This window comes from Bos grunniens, chromosome X, assembly GCF_055505025.1.
Source record: "Bos grunniens cultivar Pamir isolate PY7600 chromosome X, Bosgru_T2T1.0, whole genome shotgun sequence".
Taxonomy (NCBI): Eukaryota; Metazoa; Chordata; class Mammalia; order Artiodactyla; family Bovidae; genus Bos; species Bos grunniens.
Window position 1 is genome coordinate 139,246,658 of NC_141194.1, and position 21,319 is coordinate 139,267,976.

Sequence of the window (21,319 nt, forward strand, 5' to 3'; positions counted from 1 at the left end):
TTTGGATGGGCAGTCTCAAAGGTCAATATTTGTTCATCAATTATCATATTTCCCTTTCTGTCTGATCAGCTCCACTTCTTACAGACAAATTATGCCTGTAGCTATATTAATAAACTTAATCAGGTTAAGGTCTAACCCTACTGGCCTATAAAAATTCAGTTTCTTGAAAATGATTTTGCTAATTATTTTTCTAATTTATTATGTGTTTTCTTATGAATTCTGAAGATAATCTTTATTGCCCTCATTTCCACGTTCTTGTGTGTATATGTGAGGGATGAAGTCCTCACTGTAGGCTCCTATATGAAGTATGTATTGCTGATCACCAGTGATTTTTCAATTAAGATGCATTTTGGCTTAGCCTCATAAACTATGGAAAATACAGGTGGCACATACATTGTTCTTCCAACAGTGGGGAATGGATTTTCACTGAATCATCCACACATTTGTTGACAGATTTCTAGTGGCTCAGTTGCTAGGTGTGCATGGTACATCTCCAGACTAGTGGGGAAAGAGAAGCAGCTTGGGATGTGGCAATGTCAAGGCCTAAGATGAATTACCCACCTGTAGACCTGCACTCTGGGACGGGACCCAAAAGTCAAAGTTATCTCATGCAATGCAATTTGGCTCCATTGGTGGTCAGTATAATGATGATCTCTTTGGTGGAACTTGGCAACAGTACAGGAGTTAATGACACTTAGAGTCAGGAGACAAGGCTCTAGTTTGAGGCATCTTTCAGGGTTGAAGCAGGTCTTCAGGCTGTAGCTGAAAGTACTGAGATAAAATTCAGTACCTAAGTGAAAAAAGGTTGGCAATTGTTCAATGAGGAATCAGGATCCCACTTACATAAGCCTGAAGTTCACGTGGTGTCTGGGAAGTATTACTTAGCACCTACCTGCCCACCCTCAGGAGCAGGGAGAGACTAGATGAATTGAAGGTTACACTTTAAACTTACATGCCATGATCTTCCTGAGAGTTTAGAGAATAGAATTAAGGAAGGGGTTTGAGAGTCCCAACATTATTCAGCTATTTCTGATAAGATGAACTCCCTGGTATGATTGGAATTACAGGGAGAACATTGCTACTTTCTGAGAGTATCTTAAAGAAGTTTTTTTTTTTAGATGAAACTAATTTATAATGGGATTCAAAAAGCATAGATGAGCTTCAGATGACAGTGAGAAAAAAATTCTTTTATATAATCTGGTAAATTCTGATTAGAGATGTTCGGCTTCTATGGTGAGAGGAAACAGAGGTTTGAGTGGCCTAAAAGGTCGCGTATGTCTGGAGTTGGTTTAGGAAACTATTATTTCCATGGCTACAAGAGTATTCAGCAGCAGAAGGCTAATAGTAAAGAGATAGTCTGAGATTTCTTTGCTCTTCAAATATATTTCTTGAACTGAATCTAAATTGATCAAAAGCATTTTTTAACAAAATCCTTCTTCAGGTGTTGACTTTGATTACTATTTCTCTTTATTTAAAAATCATGAGTTCAACTGTCAGTTCTGTTTTTCTGTCTACTAAATCAATATTTCTAACCTCCCTCTACTGGTTTTAAATCCCCCAAATATCTCTACTGTTCACTGAACATCTCTACTTGGATATCATATGGTACCCTCAAATTTCACAGATATAAAAGTGAACTACCTTCCTCCTTTTCCTTGCTGTGTTTCCCATTTCTGAATATTATGTCAGTGATTCACAGGCTCAGATTATCCGGGTCTTTTGTTCTGGACCATGTTGTGTGGCATGCGGGACCTTAGCTTCCCAACCAAGTATCAAATCTGCGCCTCCTGAAGTGGGAACTTGGAGTCTTAACCACCGAACTACCAGGGAAGTCCCAGACCACCAGAGTTTCTAATAGTTTTCCTTAAGTTACGTAGCTGACAAATGGCAAAACTAGACCCAGAATCCAGATCTTCTGATTTCAAATCCTGAATGTTGTAGTGGGTTGGACTAGATTTCAGATGATCAAATCCCTGAGTCTGACAATCAAGGCCCTTTACACTTCAGTCCTTAAGCTACCTTTCCAATATTGCCTCCCAGCACTTCCTCTCATGTTTTCTGTGTTTAACCATGCTATTCTCCTTTTAGTTTAACAATTTTTAAATGGGGTGTTCCATTTCCATGCCTTTGTTTGCACTATTCACATGGGATGTCTTCCTTCATACCCACAACAAATCTTGTTTGATCTTCATAGACCAGCACAAAAATAATCTTCTAGGTTCGATGCACGATACTGGATGCTTGGGGCTAGTGCACTGGGACGACCCAGAGGGATGGTATGGGGAGGAAGGAGGGAGGAGGGTTCAGGATGGGGAACACATGTATACCTGTGGCGGATTCATTTTGATATTTGGCAAAACTAATACAATTATGTAAAGTTTAAAAATAAAATTAAAAATAAATAAATAAATAAAACAGAAACAAAAAGAATAGAGAAACATGTAAAGAGCTATCTGATCTCAAAAGCAAAAATTAATAATATGTTTCAAAAGAACATAATAGTACTTGAATAAATATAATTTATAAAAGCCATTTCAAACATTTCATTAAAATATTCATCTAGGAACTCCCTGGTGGTCCTGTGGTTAAGAGACTCCATGCTACCAGTGCAGGGGGCATTGGTTTGAACCTAGTTAGGGAGCCAAGATCCCACTTGTGGCAATGTGAAACCAAAAATTAAAAACAAAACAAAATTAACATATATACAAATAGAAGTGCAAAAAAAGGAGAGTAACTATATCATTTAAAATATTTTTTAAATATTAATATACTAAGGTTTCAATGATGTCTCCCAATTTTTTCCTTACCTTTTATAATTAAAAAAAAATCCAAGCTGTCAAGATACTTGCTAAAACTTTATAAAAGTCAAATTAAAAATTTTACTTTGTCTGGAAAAAAAAAAAAAATCCTCTACCAACCATTCTCTAACTTACCTTGATTAGAAGTGCCTACTCCATCCAGTGAATGTTCATAGCAACTTATCTATACATCACTCATGGCACTTAGTACTTTTCACCTTGTATTGTTTATTCATCATTTATTGAGCACCCCTCATGTGCCATCTTTAATTAAAATGTGGGCACACCTCAGTGAGCAGGCTGACTAATCCCACTGGTTTTATGGGATTCATTGTCTAGTCAGGGAAGAAAGATGAGTTAAAAAAAAAAAAAAACTCAGGGAAGAAAGATAAGTTAAAAAACAATGGCCATGGACTATAGGGTCACGGAGTCATAAACAGCAGGTGGACGGATGCTAGAGGAGGTTGTCTTACCAGGACTACGAATGGTAGGGACGATCAGGAAAGGCCTCTTGGATAACATGACATTGTAGCTTCTTTAGGACAGACTCCTTGCTTGATTAGTGTTTTCCTGCAGAACCTCCAGTTGTGTGCTCTGTACTGAGGAGGCTCTCTATGGCATTGTAGTTTCTTTTGGGGGGCTACTTCCTTGTTTTAACATAGTCAGTTATACTTTCCAGTAGTCATGTATGGATGTGAGAGTTGGAACATAAAGAAGGCTGAGCGTCAAAGAATTGATACTTTCAAACTGTGGAGCTGGAGAGGACTCTTGAAAGTCTCTTGGACAGCAAGGAGATCAAACCAGTCAATCCTAAAGGAAATAAACCCTAAATAGTCATGGGAAGGACTGGGGCTGAAGCTCCAATATTTGGTCACCTGATGTGAAGAGTCAACTCATTGGAAAAGACCCTGATGCTGGGAAAGATTTGAGGGCAGGAGAAGAAGGGGACAACAGAGGATGAGATGGTTGGATGGCATTTCTGATTTAATGGACATGAGTTTGAGCAAACTCTGGGAGATAGTTAAGGACAGGGAAGCCTGATGTGCTGCAGCTCATGGCATCACAAAAAGCTGGACATGACTTAACGAGTGAACAACAAAGTTATACTTCATTCTTTCCCTGCGATTGGAAGTGCGGTTATGATTAAAACTTGACAATCCATGTCTAATGATAGATTGAAAACTCTGAGTTAAGGTCTTTCCTAAACAGGTTTTCCCCTTTCACATGTGTCCTACACTTAATGGCAATGCATATGACCACATCAGTTCAGTTGCTCAGTCATGTCTGATTCTTTGTGATCCCCTTGACTGCAGAACTCCAGGCTTCCCTGTCCATCACCATCCCTTGTAGCTTGCTCAAACTCATGTCCATCAGGTCGGTGATGCCATCTAACCATCTCATCCTCTGTCATTCCCTTCTCCTCCTACCCTCAATCTTTCCCAGCATCAGGATCTTTTCCACTGACTAAGTTCTTTGCATCAGGTGGTCAAAGTATTGGAGCTTCAGCTTCAGCATCAGTCCTTCCAATGAAGACTCAGGACTGATTTCCTTTAGGATGGACTGTTTGGATCTCCATGCAGTCCAAGGAACTCTCAAGAGTCTTCTCCAACGCCACAGTTCAAAAGCATCAATTCTTCAGCACTCAGCTTTCTTTATACTCCAACTCTCACATCCATACACGACTACTGGAAAAATCATAGCTTTGACTAGACAGACCTTTGTTGGCAAAATAATGTTTCTGCTTTTAATATGCTGTCTAAGTTGGTCATAACTTTTCTTCCAAGGAACAAGAATCTTTTAATTTCATGGCTTCAGTGACCATATGCAGTGATTTTGGAGCCCAAGAAAATAAAACCTTTCACTGTTTCCATTGTTTCCCCATCTATTTGCCATGAAGTGATGGGACTAGATGTCATGATCTTAGCTTTTTAAATGTTGAGCTTTAAGGCAGCTTTATTACTCTCCTCTTTTACTTTCATCAAGAGGCTCTTCAGTTCCTCTTCACTTTCTGCCATAAGGGTGTTGTCATCTGCATATCTGAGGTTATTGATATTTCTCCTGGCAATCTTAATTCCATCTTGTGCTTCACCCAACCTGGCATTTTGCATGATTTACTCTGAATATAATTTAAATAAACAGGGTTACAATATACAGCCTTGTTGTACTCCTTTCCCAATTTGAATGTCTGTATATAATCAGCTCATAGTTATGAGCTGATCTCACACAAGATAAAAAAACTCCATGAGGGAAGTTATTATTGCTGTTTTGTTCAGATTTGTGTCTCCAGGGTCTAGCAGAGTGCATGGCACTTAGTAGCCAATCAGTACATATTTGTTTAATGAACGAATAAATTTCCTAAATAGCCAAAATTTAATATAATTTCCTACCATTTACATTGAAGAATTTGTTTTATTTCTCTGCACTGGAATAAAAAGGGATGAGTGATGGGGAAATATTTTATAAGGAGAAATGTTTTTTCATAAGGGAGAAACATTGTTTTACCATAAAAGACAAAAGACTTACAGATATATATGTGTATTTATAGGCTCCTAACAGGTCTCCCTGCTTCTACTCCTGCTGCTCTGAAGTTTATTCTCAGCACAGCAGCCAGAGTGATCCTTTTAAAAATGTAAACTAAATCACGTTGCTTTCTTCTTAAAGCTCTTGATACACTGAGAGTGAAACCAACTTCCTTACCATGACCTATATATAGAACCTTCCATAAGCCTACCCCTTCTTACCTCTCTTCCTTCTGCTCATTCTGCTACAGCCACACTGGCTTTGTTACTGACCCTTGAAACTGCCACACGATTTGCCTTCTGAGAACCTTGGAATGCTCTTTCCTCTACATGGAATTCTCTTACCCTGGATATTTTGCACAATCTGCTCCCTCCTCAAAGAGCCCTTGGGCTTCCCTGGTGGCACAGTGGTGAAGAATCCACCTGCCAGTGCAGGAGACATGGGTTCAATCCCTGGGTCAAGAAATCCCCTAGAAAAGGAAATGGCAACCCACTCCAGGATTCTTGCCTGGAGAATTCCATAGACAGAGGAGCCTGGCGGGCTATAGTGCATGGAGTCACAAAGAGTGGGACATGACTGAGCCACTTAACAACCAACCTACAACCAAAGAGCCCTCTCCTGCCACCCCATCTAAAGTAAACCTCATCATCTCTGCCACTATATCCTGTTACCTGGTTCCATTCTTAATAGCAATTATCATTATCTGAAGTATTTGTTTACTTTGGAGGAGTCAGTCTCCTCTACTGAAATATGAGCTCCATCAGGGTAGAGATTTTTATTTGTTTTTCTCATTGTATTTTCAGCATTTAGAGTCTGTACACACTCATTAAGTATATATTGAATTAATGGCTATTTTATTATTATTTACATCAAAAGACTATAAGATTTTAGTGGCAGGAAGCACTCCTATGTCCCTTTACTATTTTATTCCCAGTGCCTTGAAGGGTACTTAGGACATAGTGGATGATACTCAATAAGCACGTGTTGAATTGAACATAGTTATGTCCATAGATCAGAGAAGGCAATGGCACCCCACTCCAGTACTCTTGCCTGGCAAATCCCATGGACGGAGGCGCCTGGTAGGCTGCAGTCCATGGGGTCGCTAGGAGTCAGACACAACTGAGCGACTTCACTTTCACTTTTCACTTTCGTGCATTGGAGAAGGAAATGGCAACCCACTCCAGTGTTCTTGCCTGGAGAATCCCAGGGACAGGGGAGCCTGGTGGGCTGCCGTCTCTGGGGTCGCACAGAGTTGGACACGATTGAAGTGACTTAGCAGCAGCAGCAGCAGCATGCCCATAGATGATAAGGATTAAATGAACTCCTGATTTCTTTTTAATGTTGCTGAGTCCTTTCTGAAATGATGAACTCTCCAGAGAACCCCCAGAATTTTAAACACATTTTTTTTTACAAATCTTTAATCTCTAACTAATGTGCAAAATGTGATTAATTCCTTTTCTACCCCAGCTTTGCCATGCTGTTCAATTTCTCCAACCTAAAACTAGTCATTTACCAAGTCATTTACCTTTATATGCCCATTGACACTCTCCTAATAACTGACCTCATTGCTTTTTGTTTGGACTTTACAGAAACATAACATTCTCCCTGACTCCTGACTTTCTCATCTCCTAGCAGGAGATCCAACATACAGGATGCCAGGTTAAGCTTCTGAGAGTTCATATTTGATTACTCCTTTTCTTCATTCAAAAAACTCTCCAACCCTGTGTTATTATAAATACCATCTCTACCTTTCATGCCTTTCCTAAAGGAGACACAAGACAAATGCTCAAGTAACTGGTCTTTCATATTAGGTACTCTAAGATGAGCTGAGTCTCAAGTCAAAATAAATCACAAATGTTTGCTGAATACAAAGCTCCCTGAGGACAGGGAATATCTGTCTAGTTCCCTATTAACACCCAATTCCTAGCAAAGTTTTTGGCATAGTAGATACAAAATTAAAATGTGATAAATACTGAATGACCTAGAGAAGAGAAAGATAATATTCCATCTCATATGCTTCTTGAAGACATGAATTTCTTTAAAAATTTGTCCTTGTGTCCCTCATAGCCCTACATAGTAGATACTTAAGAATTATTTGTTAAATTTAATGGAAAACTTAGTGTCCCATAAACAATGTCATTACTTGATACTGATTATCTTTGAATTCAGTTTGTACTGGACCAGTATCATTAACCAGATGTAGATCTGAGGCAAAACTATGTATTGTTATTTTACTGACAGATTCAGGGAGAATGGAGTCAAAAAAGGCCAAACTGAGGGCTTTCTGGAGTCAATTAAAATATCCTCATAAAGAAGATTTCCTGAAAAGTACTCAAAGGCCAAATAAAATTCTCAGAAAGATGATCAGATCAAAGAAACATTAGTTTTTACTGTTGCTAACAAGTGAATCATTTCAATCAGTTTTTTTGTGGAGGGAGTTGGAACAACTTCATCTGGTAGCTTCTGAACCCTGTAACTTGGTTCACTGTTGTGATACAATGGAGTAATAAAGAGAGCCTCATTGTGGAAGGGGTCAAAACTTACATTTATTGTTGTTCAGTTGCTAAGTCATGTCCGACTCTTTGCGACCCCGTGAACTGCAGCACACCAGGCTTCCCTGTCCTTCACCATCTCCCGAAGTTTGCTCAAACTCATGTCCATTGAGTCAGTGACGCTATCTAACTGTCTCATCCTCTGTTGTCTCCTTCTCCTGCCTTCATTCTTTACCAGCATCAGGGTCTTTTCCAATGAGTTGGCTCATCACATCAAGTGGTATTGGAGCTTCAGCATCAGTCCTTTCCATGAATATTCAGGGTTGATTTCCTCTAGGATTGACTGGTTTGATCTCCTTGCTATCCAAGGGACTCTCAAGAGTCTTCTCCAGCACCACAGTTCCAACGCATCAGTTCTTTGGCTCTCAGCCTTCTTTATGGTCAGCTCTCCCATCTGTACATGACTACTGGAAAAATTGGTGTTATTTGATGTTCTTCCTCTGTTGTCTCTTGTACTTTTGCATTTATTCTTCTGTGGTACCCCATGCAAGGCAGCAGACCCTCCAAGGTCAGGGCCTTTCCTCATATGTTCTTTCCAAATCCCAACTCACATAGGTCCAGGTCCTTAGAATTTGATGCGGAAAAGATGTAAGTCAAAGGTGTTAAGTGGTTGTTTTGGATTCAAGTATGACACACTTGCATTTTAATGGGTTTCTAAAAGCAAAGATTTTACCCAATAGAAAACCGTCATCAGAGGAGTTTTAAGTGCTAAGGCAGGTTAGGACACACCAGGACACTGCAGAGTGCCCTATCTGACCCTGAGGACCAAATGCAGTTATATGAGCCAAGAGTCTCAGGAGAAGAACTGACATGTTCACTGGTTGTTGGGTTATTTGGGGCTATCTTTAAAGCACTTGGAACTCATCAAAGACAAGTACTATTACTTGGAGCTAGAGGAGGTAGCTTGAAAGCAATAAAGTAGAAATACCACTTTATCCAGCAGGTGGTAAACATATGGAACCTATTACCTTAGGAAATGAGGCAGGCTGAAAATAGAAAAAGGGTCAAGAAGGGCTGAGAAAAAGATTTGATTTTTTAGATCCACGGGGAAAGGTATAGATGTAGTGGGTCTAGTTCTCAGCTTTGTTAGGGGGTGTCATAGTTAACATCTTAGAAAATTCCTATTTGACTGGGTGATAGAACCAAGAATGGCATTTCTTCTATTCTCATCTTAATTCTTTTGGAAGCTTCAGTCCTTTGCTTTGTCTCCCCTTTACAATCTACCCTATTTTTTTTTCTCTTTGCGCCTTCCCCTTCCAAATCCAGAGGCATTTCAAATAGTATCTCTTTCTCAAAATTCTGAGCACCTAGAGCTGCACTGTCTAATATGGTAGCCAATAGATACACATAGCTACTTAAATTTAAATTTTAATCAACTTAAATGGGACTAATATTTTAGTTCCTCACTTGCACTAGAAAAATTTCAAGTGCTCAATGTTCCCATGTGGCTAGTGGCTAAGCTATTATAGTTCAGATCACAGATATTGCCATTATTACAGAAACTTCCATCAGATAATATTGAACTGCATTTCCATTGTCCTCTCTCCCAAAGGCCCAGACATTAATAAGTTTGACAACAGAAACATTTTTTCATATGTACTGTACCAGGTACTGCACTCAGCTCTTTACATATATAATCTAATTTAATACCTTCAACATTCTTATGAACTGGATACCATTATCATCTTCATTTTCTAGATGATGAACCCAAGTCTCAGAGAGGTTAAATAACTTGTCCAAAGCAACATAGCTAGTAACTGGTAGATCTGGGTCTGGAAACCAAGCCTGACTTCAAAGACCATGCTTTTAACCACTCTACTAGACTGTCTCCCATCACTTTCCCATTATTCCTTCATCTTGTAACCATCCTTCAAATGACAAGGAGGAAATAACATTGCTTGTGCAAAGACCCTGACATCCATCATGTTGTGAGCTCCACACATTCAACTTGAATATCCCCTTTCTCTTACCTACTACTCAGCTGTCTCTTCTTACTCACTTCTCCATTTCTCCTCACCAATCCTGAAAGATGCATATTGTAAGAAATAATGGGCATTACTGATTTGTTTTTTTAAAGCAAACCACACAAACATTGCTCTAGGTCCAAGTGCTTTTTCTTCAGAATCCTCTATGAGCAAAATCCTCTGTGAGAGAAGACAGGTAAAATAGAAGTCTTCCTGATAACAAGTAGTTTCATTGTTTGAGAAAAGAAAATGTGGCTATTTTGTAAGAATAAAAGAACTCTAACCTCTTTCATCCCAACTCTATGATCTACTCAGTATCCTGCATAAAACTAGAGCAAAAATGTCTATTTCACATCATCTGTCTGTCTGTATTCATCCGTATGTCTCTATTCTCAGTACATCCTCAAACATTCAATTGCTGCAAAATAGCTATTTCACTCACAGATTTATCTCAAGTGTTTCCTAAACTGGTATGCTATGGGATAGTATTATGCAAGATGTTAAGATGTATTCTATAGGGATAAAGTCTTCAGTGATCAAATGTGCTTGGGAACTCCTGGATTAAAAATTCTAAGCAGATTTCTTTAAGATGGGACTTCTCAAAGTCTTGATGTAAACTGAGTTAAGCCACTTTCTTGCTCAAAATCATTTAATCCCTACCATAGTTCACAAAGCTGTACATGAGCTGGCCCTGCCTTCCTTTGAGCATCATCTGGTGCCCTTCTTGCCCTTAACACTCTGCTACAGCCACATCAGCTTCTTTGCTGTTTCTTGAACACATCAAACTTTCTTGTTGTTGTTAAGTCGCTAAGTCATGTCTGGCTCTTTTGCAACCCCATGGACTGTAGCTCACCAGGCTACCACTGAGTCACCATGGACTGTAGCCTGCCAGGCTCCCATGGACTGTAGCCTGCCAGGCTCCTCTGTCCATGGGATTCTCCAGGCAAGAATACTGGAGTGGGTTGTCATTTTCTTCTCCAGGGGATCTCCCCAACTGAGGAATTGAACCCGGGTCTCCTGCATTGCAGGCAGATTTTTTACCGACTGAGCCATGAGGGAAGCCCACTGAGCAAGCAGGGAAGCCCAAACATTTTCTAGTCTTAGGGAATTTCCAGTATTCACCCATCTCTGTTGCTAACTCTTCCCCTCCTATCCCAATGGAAGAGCCATAAGTTTCAGATCAAATATCACCTCCTTGGAGAGTCCTTCCCTCGTGGTTCTAAGGTAGTTCCAGTACATCTTCTTGCCATGTTCAACCTCACCCCAATGTCTTATTAAAAACATGTATTATTAAAGAATCTGCCTGCAAATGCAGGAGAAGCAGATTTGGTCCCTGAGTCAGGAAGATCCCCTGGAGAAGGGAACGGCGACCCACTTCAGTATTCTTGCTTGAAAAATCCCATGGAGAGAGGAGCCTGGTGGATTACAGTCCATGGGGTTGCAAGAGAGTGGGACCTACTTAGTGACTAAACAACAACAGCAGCAAGGTGATCTCATTTATTTATTCACTGAGTTGAATATTTTCTGTCTCCCCAGCTGAAATGTTAGCTTCCTGAGGGCAGGGACCATATCTGCTGATTCACCATTCTATATGCAGATCCTGCAAGAGTACCTGAATAAACTGTGGTGCTCAATAAACAGTTGTGAATAATGATGGAAGTTGTAAATGTTGGGAATTACTTAAATTGATCGAAATCATAAATAATATTCACTTATATAAAAAACATTATAAAAATGTCCCCAAACTAGTTTGAGAGTTCATCTTCCTCCTCCCAAACACACTTTAGAAAATCAACTCTGATTTCATGTTCTACAGTACACATGTTGAAAACTGAAGATCTAAAATTTTTTGAGGATTTCCTCTTTCAGTTTTGGGAGTTAATATTTTCCCATAAAATTGATAGGAACTTGAACAATTTTTGCCAAAAAGCCGACACAGTGCATATCCACAAATAAAAGCCAGCAATTTATTTCCTATCTTCCCAGTTTTCCACCCCCCACCCAATCAAGTGCTCAGAGTTTCTCCACAGAAAGTTGGCAGAGAGATAAAAAGAAAAACAATAAAAGAGACAGCAATAAATAGCCTTTTCTGGGGGCGATCTGGTAACAGATCCTATTAGGGACAAAGAAATAAAAACAGAAGGGTCATTCTACTCTCTCAAACTGGCAGTGAAATGAAACAGCAATGCAGAGCATCCCTACCTGGAGACACATAAGAGGGGACTGTGACTAACAGGAATAGCAAGCCAGCACACCAACAGTTTTAATTTCATCTTGTGAACAGAAGGTGGCTAGACAGATGCGTGGTCCAATGTGATAATTACCAGTGTCTGCTTGGAATATAAACTTTCTTGTGTTCTGCTTCATTTTCTTTCTCACTGAATGGGTTTAAAGAGCCATTTTTGAGATTTCAGTTGGGCTTTCTGCCTTTCTGCCAAGGACACTCATTAAATATTTAATGAAATTCTGGAAGTTGACTTTTAATTAGGATATGCAAGCAAACTATGCAGTCATAGGTCAGAGAGACACCATACTAATCCAATGAGAGGGGTCTCTGACCAAATGCAATTACAAAAGTAATGGTAATCTGATTTGTTTTAAAAGGAGGACCTCCAATTCTAGAAATTTTAATCCTGTGATGTTGACATCAATCCTTAGTGGAAATCTCTAATAGATTCATAAAGAAATCAATTGCAAATGCTGAGAAAAGGCAGTGGTGATCATGGGGGCTCTCAGCATGCCTTCACTGAGGGTTAAGTTATGCTTAGTTAATCCCATTTCATTTGTTGAACAGTAAGAACAGGAATATCACAGTGATGGTATGTGGGCTCCAGCACTAGACTTGAGATTTAAAATCATAGCTTTACCACTTATTAGATGTGGGTTCTCAGGCATTTGACATTATCTCTCAGTTCTCCAGTTTTCTGATCTATAAAATTAAAAGAAGTAGCACTTATTTAATAGCATTGTTGAGAGGGCAGGACGTGTTTATACATGTAAAACTTTTGGAACAGTGTCTAAGGACATTAGAGCAGTATCTAGTAATTGATCAATAAGTATTAGCTACTATTATTTGGGTGCCTGGAATGTGAGTTGTATGGAAATAGTATTAGCAGTTTCCATACATGGTTGAATAACTCTAATGCAAGCATGCTAATGAATTTATGTCAATCAGAAAAGAAATTTCTAATGGTATTCCATTCATCATTTTTATCAATGAAATGACTGAATGTATAGATGGCATGCCTATTAACTATGTAAATATTAACATTTTTATAGTTTTAAATAGAGGGATGGGGTGAAAATAATAATAGCTCATTTAATACATACAAATTTCAAGTCTTAACTCTTGGGTTTACAATCGACCATGTAAATGTAGAGTACTGAAGATGTGGTCCAACAGGAGTTTTAATGTGTAAATCCTAGAGGGTTATTTGACTATATGTTCAATATGAATCAACACTGATCAGCCAGGCTAATAGAGCCTTAGTCTACATTGATAAATATGTACTACACAAAATAGGAGTGGTTTGTTGGCCCAGTGGGTCCTTTGGTAACATTTCGTTTTGATGTTCTACTTTACGAAGCATTTTGACCACTGACAACATTTTTTGAGGGTAGGAACTATGTTTCAGTCAGTGGTATAACTCCAAGATGCAGTGTAGTACTTAGAATGTAGTAGGTGTTGACAAAATATTTGATGAATAAAAATAAATAATGAAATTTAGTGGATCCATAAAATTTGACCAAGGTGATGAAGAGGCCATAAAGCTATGTGATGTAAGGAACTGTTGAAAACACTGAAGCTACTATGCCTGGGAGTTCAAGATGAGGTATCTTCAGATATTATTATGTTGAATAGATATTAGAGTTATCTTCTGTAGTCTGAAGTTACTTTTAGAACAGATTCCAACTAAATCTGATAACATTTATGTGGCATTTATGGTTTATTGAGCTATTTATCATATATTATTTCACATGATTTTTAATTTTATACCAGTCTGATGAGATAGTTCTTGCAATAATTTTATCCCAATTTAGTAGAAAGTAGTAATAGCTACTGGAGAAGGCAATGGCACCCCACTCCAGTACTCTTGCCTGGCAGCAGCAGCAATAATAGCTACTTTCGGAGAAGGCGATGGCACCTCACTCCAGTACTCTTGCCTGGAAAATCCCATGGACGGAGGAGCCTGGTGGGCTGCAGTCCATGGGGTTGCGAAGAGTCAGACATGACTGAGCGACTTCCCTTTCACTTTTCACTTTCATGCATTGGAGAAGGAAATGGCAAACCACTCCAGTGTTCTTGCCTGGAGAATCCCAGGGACGGGGCAGGTTGGTGGGCTGCCGTCTATGGGGTCACACAGAGTCGGACACGACCGAAGTGACTTAGCAGCAGCAGTAATAGCTAACACTTACACTGTGCTTACTGTATGTGAACCTCTTTGTACATATAAACTTATTTACATTTCGCTACATAAGTTTGTTTTCCTATTACCATGTATACCTTGCAAGTGACTGACCTGAGACATAGAGGGGATAAGTAACATGTCCAACATTACACATCTAGCAACTAGTTGAGCCAAGTTTTAATTCCCCTCAGTCTGGGCTCCAGTGCATATTCTTAACTGTTAACACTGCACTGAATTTTGCATTAGCGCTTTCTACAGAAAAGGCAACTGAGCTGCAGATAGATCAAGTAAGATTTGCTTAAGATCACCCAACTAGAAAGTAGAGGTCAGGAGCTAAAATTCTGACTTAAGATCTAGTGATCTTTTCATTATCCTTGGATGATTCTCATGTTGAATGAAATTTGGACTTTTGTAGACACCTTCGGCTTTCCTTGTGGCTCAGCAGGTAAAGAATCTGCCTGCAGTGTGGGAGACCTGGGTTCCATCCATGGGTTGGGAAGATTCTCTGGAGAAGGGAAAGGCTACTCACTACAGTATTCTGGCCTGGAGAATTCCATGAACTGTATAGTCCATGGGGTTGCAAAGGGTTGGACATGACTGAACGACTTTCACTTTATGGGCTTTCACATTATGGGAGTACAAGGTGAGCTTTTTTGTTTTTTAAAGTGAGAGCCATTCAACAATGTGATCAGGTGCAGAGGCTGGAGACCTACCTGTGAGACAAGCTGTGGTGGGGATGCCTACATGGAGTGTGAAAGGCATTTCAGTGATCTTTAAGGTTTATTCCAACTCTAGATTTTATCAGTCTATGAACACAGTATTTTAGGAAGAGCAGAGGAAGTCAGCCAAGGGGGAGAACAAGATGATGAGGGAAGGTCACCATCACAAGAAAGTTTTTCTCATAGTGGGGTACTCACAATATCTGTGTCAGAATAAGGCATTTGTCCCATTGCAGATTTCTAGGCTTCTCAGATTTACTGAATCTATTTCTATTGAGTTCCTCAAGAAGCACTTCATCTTTACACTGTGGAACAAAAACAATCTAGTAGCTCTGCTATATGACCTATTCCACCGGAATTTCACAGTGCCCTTTTTCTAACCAAATTCAACTACTGCAAGGAAATCAGGATGCAGGTCCAAGTCATTGGTCCCTGCATGACATTACAGAGAAAGTCTTCCCCTGTTCCCTTTCCTCTTTACCATTCGTTGCTTAAGACATTTGTGCATGTTCCTTTTGTGAACTTGGCTGCAGTGGTTTGCAGCTGCATCCCAGTCCAAACCACAGTCCAAATTCCACCCACCAGAGTTCTTTCTCCAGAGTCTTCTTCTCAGGCATGAGCCTGGGAATCATTGCTGCCTAATCAGCTTGTCATTCCTTAGTGCCGTGTATTCTTGTCTCTGACAAGCATTCATTCTGAGGGGCATCCTGTAAAGCTCATGATGCCATCTTCATTGAACTCATGTTTATAAGAAGAAAATGAGGGGCTATAGAAAACTTATTTTTAAATTGAATTTAAGTAGTTTTGCCACATTTTAAATGTCAGACGGAACTGTTCCACAGTATAAATCTGCCAAGTCTATGCAGGCGGCTGTTTTCAATAGGACTGTTCGTGCCCTATTGTACTAATCTTTTTTTAAACGCACACCTTGCTGGAAAAGGCCAAGAACACCCACACAGGAAGTGGGCACTGTTACTTTTTTCTTGCTCCAAGTGGATGAATAGACTCTTATTCCGTGTGATGTGTTGTACTGTGAAGCGTTTCCCAGTCGTTTTCTTTCCTTGATGGACACTGAGCCTCCCTGGGACACAGCAGGCACCAGCTCTGGTACTCTCCCACATGGCCATCCACTCCTCCAGCCATCTGCCCATCTGTCTGCTGCTTCTTGATCACCCCCCCCTCTTTTCTCACATAGACTGTCTCCTCAATCCAAGAATGATCAAGAGTTACAGCAGTGGACGACTGTGGGAATGGTCTGGGGTACCAGAACTCCATGTTTTCAACCATGAATGCTAAAAATCTTCCTATTAGATATATTTTTTCACATTAACAAGGTACCATCTGGTTACCTTTGATAATTCATAAAGTGCTTAGAATAGCATCTGCCCTTTAGTAAGGCAATATGAAATCCAGAGTCAAATAATCTAGATTCCGCCTCCTCCATTTACAAGCTATGTTATTCCTCCAAAGTTCCTTAACTTCTGAGAGACTCAGTTTCCTCATCTGTAAAATGGAGCTAATAATACCTGTATCACAGTGTTGTTGTAAGACTGAAAAGACATGTTTGTCAAGTGCCTGGAAGAGTGTTTACCATATAGAAAATACTTACTGTATATTATTTTTAGTAACTATGTGTTCAGAGAAATGTTAGCTGCAAGTGGCATTATTATTTGATTTTATTATCTTTCAAACCCTAGGCCATCATTCTTCCAATTATGCTTACTGACTCTGCATCTATAAGACAAGCAACAAATATCTGGGGTATTTTAGTAGTAGTGTTAGTCGCTCAGTTGTGTCTGACTCATTGCAACCCCACGGACTGTAGCCTACCAGGCTCCTGTGTCCATGGGATTCTCCAGGCAAAAATACTGGAGTTGGTTGCCATTCCCTTCTCCAGGGGATCTTCTCGACCCAGGTATTGAACCTGGGTCTCCTATATTGCAGGCAGATTCTTTACCGTATGAGCTACAGGGAAGTCTGTTTTTGGTGGTACTTTTCCTCTGTATAAAAGATTATCTGGGAGAACAGAGAGAAGGCTGACACAATCCTAGCCCTAAAAGAGCTTTCAGTGTACTTGGCTAGATAAGATATTTGCACCCACGATAAAACAAATACTATTAAAATACTAGATAGGTGATACAGATGCAGTAAGATCATGGAGCTCAGAGAAAGGGGATAACCCTTTGAGCTTGGCTGGTGGTTGAACTTTGACTTAAAAAATGAAAAAGGATAATCATGATGACGACATATCCTATTTATTGGAGCCCTACTGTGGGCTAGGTGCCTTTCATGCATTATCTTATTTAATCCACATGATATTCCTACAAGGTAGGCAACATTATCATCCTCACTTTTCAGGTTAGGGAACAGAGATTTAGAGAAATTAAGATACTTCGCCTAAAGGCACATGACTGTTAAATGGCACAGCCAGGATCTGAACCTTTGGCCTGTCACACTCCAGAACTCACTCTCCTTTCAATATACCTGACTTCCTCCTGTCATTAAAGACAAGTTGTTTCAGCCAGGCAGGCGGGGGAGATGATGCAAGCAAAAGTACATAGGAACTGATATTCAGGGACTATGAAGGGACACTTGACTGGTATGGAAAGTTTATGTGTAGCAAGAAACAGAGAAAATCCCAGAAGCTACACTGGGGCCTGACTGTGAAGGGCCATGTAAGTCATATAAGGAGCTCAGTCTCTGTCTTCCAGACATAAAGGAAAGGAAATGGGGATCAGTTTGCCATTAAGACCCCTCCTATGAGTGATTTCTGACTACACTTTTTTGATCAGGACTTTGGTTTGTTTCTTCCCTTTTATTAGAGAATGATATTAATAATGCCATTTGTTTTAAGTTTTCAGGTAGATTTTGTTTATTTATGGATCCTCTTGGAAACTGTGCACATGTACGTGTGGGAGGCAAAAGAAATGGAGACAGTTCAATATGCCTTAACTTACCAAGGTATTTTTGTAATGCCCCAAGTATCCTTGTATCCAGTGTGGGAGCTGATGGTCTCTGTCTCTCACTATGTGTTGGTGAGATGAAGAAAATATCACCATAGAAAACATTTTGATTTCTTCTGATTAGCCAAGAACCACAGGATCTTCTCTAGCATAGTGTTTAAAAACTGAGGAAAATGCCACATATATAACATAAGCAGCTCCTAACTTGCAAATGAGTTAACTCTCACAAGTTCATTTATCAAGAAAATTTTCATAACTTGGAATACACTGTACCTTGGAAACAATGCTATATAAAAGTGGTGCTTGATTTTTCTCTACAATGGAGATGTTTCTTTTGGATAATCTTATGTTCAATAGGAACTAGATAGCTGGTAGTAATTATACTTTCAAAGGTTTAAAAGGGGAAGCAGTCAGAAGATGTTGGCCTGGAAAATTGGTAACGTTGTACACATTTCCATGCAGTATACTATTGTCCATTTATTTTTCAAACAAATTAGGACTTCAGAGAAACTCCTGATTTCCTAAGAATATGTCCAAATATTTAGAGGTATGTAGGTTAAAAACAGCTTCATCACATTAGTGTTGAGATAGATGTCTTTTTAAGGAATTTCTTTCTAGCTTATAAACATTCTAGAAGGACTTGCGCTTTCCATAAAGTAGAGCAGGAGGGCACTGATAGTATAACTTGAAGGATGCTATTATTTCATTATTGTTGTTGTTCACTTGTTGTGTCCGACTCTTTGCAAGCCCATGAACTGCAACATGCCAGAATTCCCTGTCCTTCACTATCTCCTGGAGTTTGCTCAAACTCATGTCCATTGAGTCAGTGATGCCATCCAACCATCTCTCTCTGTCACCCTCTTCTCCTCCTGCCCTCAATCTTTTGTAGCAACAGGGTCTTTTCCAGTGAGTCAGCTCTTCACATCAGGTGGCCAAAGTATTGGAGCTTCAGCATCAGTCCTTCTAATGAATATTCAGGGTTGATTTTCTTTAGAATTGACTGGTTTAATCTCTTGGCTGTCCAAGGGATCTCAAGAGTCTTCTGCAGCACCAGAGTTTGAAAGCATCAATTCTCTGGCATGCAGCCTTCTTTGTGGTCCAATTCTCACATCCATACATGACTACTGGGAAAGCCATAGCTTTGACTATATGGACCTTTGTTGGCAAAGTGATGTCTCTGCTCTATAATATGCTATCTGGGTTTGTTATAGCTTTTCTTCCAAGGAGTAAGTGTCTTTTAATTTCATGGCTACAGTCACCATCTGCAGTGATTCTGGAGACCAAGAAAATAAATTCTGTCTTTGCTTCCACTTTTCCCCCATGTATTTGCCATGAAGTGATGGGACCAGATGCCATGATCTTAGTGTTTTGAATGTTGAGTTTTAAGCCACATTTCTCACTTTCCTCTTCACCTTCATCAAGAAGCTCTTTCATTCTTCTTCACTTTCTGCCATAAGGGTGGTGTCATCTGCATATCTGAGGTTATTGATGTTTCTCCTGACAATCTTGATTCCAGCTTGTGTTTCATCCAGTCTGGCATTTTGCATGATGTACTCTGCATATAAGTTAAATAAACATGATGACAATGTACAGCTTTGATGTAGTCCTTTCCCAATTTGGAACCAATCTGTTGTTCCATGTTTGGTTCTAACTGCTGCTTCTTGACCTGCATACAGATTTCTCAGGAGACAGGTAGGTGGTCTGGTATTCCCATCTCTTTAAGAATATTCCACGGTTTGTTGTGATCCACACTGTCAAAGGCTTTCTTGTAGTCAATGAAGCGGAAGTAGATGTTTTTTCTGGAATTCCCTTGCTTTTTCCATGATCCAGTGGATGTTGGGAATTTGATTTCTGGTTCCCCTGCCTTTTGTATATTTCATTATATATTTCATTATATCCAAAATAATAATTTCACTGTTCTGCAAGAGAGTCAGAAATTCTACTATAACTATTTACTTTGTGCTCTGGCATTTTTTTTTTCCTTCAGTAACTAAAGTGGGAATCCTTCTATATAGGGCAATTCATCAAGGTATTCCCAATAATCAACAACTCAGCATGTTTTATCAGGTAGAGTGTTCTGAGGGCACTGGCCAGGAAACAGGTACATTTGATGGTAGATATAGGGACTTGAGGGCTTCTCTGGTGGCTCAGATGGCAAAGAATCTGCCTGCAATGCGGGAGACGTGAGTACAATCCCTGGGTCTGGAAGATCCCCTGGAGTAGGGCATGGCAACCCACACTAGTGTTCCTGCCTGAAAAATCCCCATGGACAGATGAGCCTGGCGGGCTACAGTCCATGGGGTCACAAAGAGTTGGTCATGACTGGTGACTAGGCACACCACATAGGGATTTGAAAGCAATATTTTCAAGTTTGATATAAAGCCTAGATTAGAACAGGCTTGGGTGAGGTTTCAACAAGAAGTATGTGCCTAAAGGCACAAATTTCCTTATAATGGCACAGAATTTGCTCAGGATGAAGGAGGATAGTTTTTATAGTATGGAATAGGTGGCAGCAGGATAAAGGGTGGGTAGGAGGGACCAGAACTCCTGGTTTTGTTAGATTAAGCGGAACCAGCAAAAAGTTTCAGCTTGGAGGAACAAACTCTCTTAAGAAATATCAGGTTGACTGTGCTGATAGGCAAACTTAGTTAACCAAAGGCAGCAGTATCAGACAGCTCAGAGGTTAATACTTGTTAGGCTGGCTAGGACAGAAAGTGTAAAAGAGATCCATGTAGGCCCAGAGTCCAGAAAATTGGAACTGTTGGAAATAATAAGCAAGAAGCACTGAAGTAAGCACTTGTCTTAGGGGAGAACCCATACCACTTTGTTCTTTTTGCCAGTGAGTGTAACCTAGTTTCCATAAGTGTTAATTACATATAATAAATGTTTAAAAGCTTGTGGGTATACCTGCTTCTGTGTGAGGCAGGGAAAAATTGTCATCAACCTGTCTATTCCAAATTCCACACATAACCTGCTGCTATTAGCCTATATTCATGTCTTAAAGGAACTGACTTGGGTCTCAGGCAAGAAAATCCCCTTATTCCAGGCAAGATTCATTAGGGAAGTTTCCCTGGAGCTGAGTCAAGAGGTGTCTTTTGAAGAATGAAACAGACATGGTGACAAGTCAAGGATGGAACAGTCTAGTTTTATAGCACTTAAAAAACCCCTATCTGGCAAAGGCTAGAAGTAAGGGTACAAACGAAACTAATGAAAACCATAGAAGTGCAAGTAAAATCTTAATATAGGCTGTATGATTAGATTTGGTGTCTGATTTTCAGTACAAGGATTTCTTCTGAAATGGTGCAGGATACTCTAGTACTCGAAGGCAACAAGCCAGACGAATGAACTATTGGGAGAGCTGATGCCAAGTTTCCTGCCTTTGGATGATACTAAA

At 39.7% G+C, this 21,319-nt stretch overlaps 1 long non-coding RNA gene across 8 annotated transcripts in view; it reads left to right on the top strand.

Moving 5' to 3' along the window:
* LOC147341492 (uncharacterized) overlaps positions 1-21,319 on the top strand; it is a 184,851-nt gene that overhangs the window by 39,295 nt on the left and 124,237 nt on the right. For 2 of the 8 annotated variants that reach the window (XR_015159832.1, XR_015159828.1), the window contains exon 4: positions 17,817-18,092. The exons of the other annotated variants lie outside the window; for them this stretch is intronic. This is a non-coding gene — a long non-coding RNA (uncharacterized LOC147341492). Of the gene's footprint in view, positions 1-17,816; positions 18,093-21,319 lie in introns of those variants that run through there. 8 annotated transcript variants of the gene reach the window in all.